Consider the following 5,004-nt stretch of genomic DNA (forward strand, 5'->3'; position numbering starts at 1 on the left):
GGCTCTCGGGTGGGGTCCCAGGGCTCCTGGGGCTTCGTGCTGCTGCCAGACCGCGTGGCCGGGCTGTTGGCGGGAGGAGCTTTCTCAGGAATCCGAGAGCCCGTTTCCCACCGGCAGGCCCATCCCTGTACTCAGGGGCCCGGGGCTGCTCTGTGGCCAGGGAGCATCTGTGGGTTTAATTTCCAGGCAGAGAGAAGGGCTTGGACGTTCTCCTGGCAAACAGCGTGCGGGGCTGGGCCCCAGGGACCCTGATGGCTTCACGAGCTTTCATGTTAGGTTGTCAGATAAAATACAGGACGCTCAGTTAAATATGAATTTCAGATAAATGAACAGTTTTTTAGTACAAGCCTGTCCCAAATAATGAGTCCTGTATATGTGTTTACTAAGTCTGGCATGAATATCAAGGCACGTAAACACGTGCATTCAAGAGAACATGGAAGCGTGTGCGTGTGTGCGCTAGTGCAAGTATGAGTGCGCAGAAACTCAGGCAGGGCTGCGTGGGCCACTTCACATCCAGGTGCATGTATACGTGTGTCTCTGTGTGAATGCGAACATGCACGTGTTTTCAAGTTTGCACGTACATGCATGTTTACCCAAGCACATGAAGTTTGGACATGGAAGTACCTGTGTACGTGTGTGTTACAGAACATTGCAGCTGGAGGGGAGTGCAGAAACCTCCTGCATGTAACTTTACATATGAGAAAAGCATGGCGGGCCAGCTGGACTGAGTGCGCGTGTGCGCGCATGCGCGTGAGCCAGTGAGCGTGTGTGAGAGCGTGAGCACAGGCTCGTGGGGGGCCCGGCAGGGCTTCCTGAGCATCTTCCCGTCCCCACAGCTGCCCTCTTATTGTGACGCCCATTCCACACACGAGGAAGTCAGGTGGAGCGAGTCCAGGGCACCAGCTTGCGAGGGGCCATCTGGGCCACGTGTGGTCACACGTGGCTTACATAAACGCCATGGGCCAGAGCAGGCGCCAGATGTTCCATCTCCTCCCAGAGCCAGATGGTGGTGGATCCGGGAGTTCCTGGGTTTTTCTAGCTCCTGCCATCCCCTTCCCTGCCCCTTCTGGATCTTCCCCAGGCAGGGGAGGGCTGGGGACATGGGGACTTCATATTGGTGACGACGGCCTCAGCCTGGGAAGCTGCTTCCCCAGGGCAGGGCCCCAGGGAGCTGAGATGGGGTCTGTGCAGACGCTTCTCCTCCGGGTGGACTCCCTGCTCAGTGCTCCTCCCACGCTGCCCAGAAGCAGCTTCCTGCAGCTGCTGCAAGCTTTGCCACAAGCTTAGTGGCTTCAGACAACACACGGTTATTATCCAAGCGCTCCGGAGGTCAGGAGCGCACATCCGCCTCCCCCGGCCAGGTCAGGTGCCGCAGGGCTGCACTCCCTCCCTCCGGAGGCTCCAGGGGAGAATCCTTTCCTTGCCTTCTCCTCCTTCAAAGCCAGCTGCGCGGGCCGAGCCTCCGTCGCATGGCGTGCTCATCCCCTTCCACGCGTGAGGATGCGTGTGATTGCGTTGGGTCCCCCTGGAGAACCCAGGCCACGCTCCCTAGTTTACGGTCAGCCGATTAGCAACCTTCATTCCACCCGCTACCCTGATCCCTCAGTGCCATCAGTCCCTTCCGCTGCCGTGACAAATGACCACAGACTGGGTAGCGTATCAGCAACAGAAAGTTCGTCCTCACGGGCTGGAGGCTGGGAGTCTGAGGTCAGGGGGCCGGCACCATCGGGTCCTGGGGAGGCCTCCTCCGGCTTGCAGACCGTGTCCTCGCCGTGTCCTCGCGCAGGGGAAGGGTGAGGCAGCTCTCTGGGGTCTCCTTGACAAGGGCACTGATGCCACGCAGGAGGGCCACCCTCATGACCTAATCGCCTCCCAAAGGCCCCGCCTCCTAACGCCATCGCGTTGGGATTCGGGTCCCATGGATTCTGGGGAGACACAACATTCAGTCCAAAGCACCATGTGATGTCACATTCTCAGGTTCTGGGGGTTCGACGTGGACTTTCGACGGGGCCATTATTCTGTCCACCACAGTATTCCCCACCCGTCAGCACCTCCTCCCTGGTCCTTGGTCATTAGGGACTGTCATCGAGTCTGCCCCACGGCTGCCTGACAGGGAGGCCAGCTTGCAGCCCTGCCCGGCACCCCTGCTCCGCCTGGGGTCCTCACCTGCCCCCCGTCTGCCAGTCCCTAGCCCCAGACTCAGGCGCCAGCAGCTTTAGCACCTGACCCTGGCGCTGTGCTAGAGACACACCTTACCCCTGGGACAGGCGGGCTAGGCCGCGAGGGAGACCACAGCTGGCGGGCTGTGAGGGGCAGAAGCTGGGGAGCGTGGGTCCCCCACCCGACCCGGCCTGAATTCCCGCCCACGGGAGAGGAGGCTCAGCTGACGCCCCTGTGGGACACTTCTGGCGGGGAGCAGTTTGGAAATGGGCGTAAGATTCATTAAACACGCGCGTCCCCTATGACCCCGTACTCCCAGGAATTTAATAAGCGCAGACGTGCACAAAGATGGAGCAAGTTTTCCCACGCTGTGGTTTCCAGCCACAAAAACCTGAAGCCCAGACAAATATCTACCCACGGGGACTGGCCGGGAGACAGGGGACGAGCTGCAGGGGATGCCCAGGCAAAGGCGGGAGCCACACGGAGCGAGGCCCCTGACCTTGCCGCGAGAGCCGGCGGTAGAACAGCGCACAGGCTCATGGCCCGAAAGGCGCACACACACCAGAACCGGGTGGCTGGGGGGGTCGGGGTGTCCTTAGGGGCACTCTCCAGCTGACGCGGCAGGAAGAAGAAGAAAGTTCTTTTCTTTCTGTCTGTCTTTCCCATTTTTGTTTTCTGCATGAAACTGCATCCTTTCTTAAAGTCAGGAAAGCCACGGCAGCAACCTGAGTTTGATGGCAGCACCGACCACAGGAGTGGCCTTGCGTCTCCCGCAGGCCCACGAGTCAGGCAAATGTGGCCGGCGCGTTGGACCCAGGGGACTGGGCTGTGACCCAGGGGCGCGTGTGTGCGGGTGCGCATGTCAGCGGAGGAGCGCCAGCACACGCCTCAGGACCGCTGCTGCCTGGCGGGCTTGCGGCACTGGAGACCTGGAGCTGCCCCCTTGCCCAGGTCCTGGTGGTGGCCGTGGTGAGGCCAGTGCCCCTGTCCCCAGAGTCGCACCCCAGCCCCTCGGCTGTGTACCTGGACTTGGAGGTACAGCCCCTCCCTCACCCACAGCTCCCGACGGCTAGCGCGTTCAGGCTGCTCTAACACAGTACCGTAAACCGAGTGGTTTATAAACAACAGGAATTTATTCCCCACGTTTCTGGAGGCTGGAAAGCTCAAGATCAAGGCACCCTCGGGTCAGTGTCTGGCGAGGGTGCCCTCCGGTCCTGAGACGTGCTGTCCAGCTGTGTCCTCACTTGGCGGAAGGCAGGAGCATCTCTCCAGGGCCTGGCGCCCTCACTTTGGGGTTAGGATTTCGGCATATGGGTTGCGGGGGACACAAACATTCAGCCCATAGTGGGGCAGAGCAGCAGCACCACAGCAAGCTCCAGGCGGAGAAACAGCCCCGCCCAGGCTCTCGCCCCCACCAGGCCCCGCCGCCTCCCTGGGCCTTGGGGAACGGGGAGGGGCGAGATCCCACGCAGGACGGGTGGACACCTAGCCCCAGCCCTGCCACCCGCAGCTGCCTCTCTGTCCCTCCTTCCCTGCTTCCCTTGGATCCTCCTGCCAGCGCTAGGGGAGGAGCTGTTTGCAGCCCTTCCGCCCCTACCCTGCCCCCTCTGACTTTGAAACTGGTGCCTGGAGCCAATGTCCCTTTGCTGGGGCTGGAGGGGGACAGACCCCAGGGCCCTCCCTCTCATGGGAATTGAACCACAATGGCCAGGAGTCCTGAAGCCCTGTGGTTGCCACAGAGATGGGCAGGTTTTCGGATGCAGCCATGATGGGGTGGAATTCGCGTCTGTAGTAGGAGCGGCTACCACGCTTACTCGCCACCCTTGAGAGGTGCTTCCTGCCCCAGACACTCCTGTGAGGGTTTCCCAGAAAAGCCAGTCTCACAAGGGACACAGATTCCTCCCCTCACCCCATGGAGGTGACCGATGCCCACCCGCACACCCAGGGCCCTGGCAAACCGTGGCCAGGGGACAGGCCAGCACTGGTGCCCCAGGATGGGGATAAGCTGCCTGCCTTGAGGTTCCCCAACTCCCCCCTGCCACCTGCCTGTTCAAGCCCCAGATACCCCCAAATGGTCAAAAAAGACTCGTGGTCCTTTCTGGGGCTGGGAGTGAGGGCCTAAGTGGCTCATTCTTGTCCAGCAACCCTTCTGTGTGTGCTGGGCCCTCCCCTCTCTTGTGCTCTGATCCTCACAACTGTGCAGGCTAAGTTTGTCCCCATTTCATAGAGGGAAAAACCAAGGCTCAGGAGTCTCAGTGACTTGTCAGGGCCAGAATGTGAACCCGGGTCTGCCGGCTCCTGTGCGCTCTTTCCGGGACTCCACCCGGCCCGGCCCAGCTCCAGCCTGGTCCCTCAGCGCAAAGATGGGGCCTGGAGGGGCGCGGGAGGCGGCACCCAAAGCGTGAAGCGCAGGTGGGGAGCTCCGTGGCCAGCCACCTCCAGGCAACTGTGGTCTCTAGGCTCTGCCTTGCTTTCCCCTCACGGCACCATGAAAAGACACCCCACGTGGACCCTGCCCGACACCTGATGCCATTGGCGACCAGCCCGGGCCCCTCGGCCAGAGCAGAATGGAGGACAAGCCACGTGTTTTCCTGCTCTTTGCCAGGGCTCCTTAGACCTCCGTGGATCCTGCTCAGGGGGTGAAATGACACGTTTAAAATCACCTTTTCAGATTCCCATAGTCGTGATTCTTGCAGGGGGTCCCGGGGTGCCCGTTCTTCTGTGATTACTTTGGCCACAACAGCTGGGGAGGCGGGAGGTGACGCCGGGGGTGGGGAAGGTGGGGTGGAAGGCGGGGGGCAAATGCAGGCCAGCTCCGGGTTCCGGGAGCCCAGCCCGAGTGGG

This window comes from Propithecus coquereli, unplaced genomic scaffold (assembly GCF_000956105.1).
Source record: "Propithecus coquereli isolate 6110/MARCELLA unplaced genomic scaffold, Pcoq_1.0 Scaffold142, whole genome shotgun sequence".
In the NCBI taxonomy this organism is placed as follows: Eukaryota; Metazoa; Chordata; class Mammalia; order Primates; family Indriidae; genus Propithecus; species Propithecus coquereli.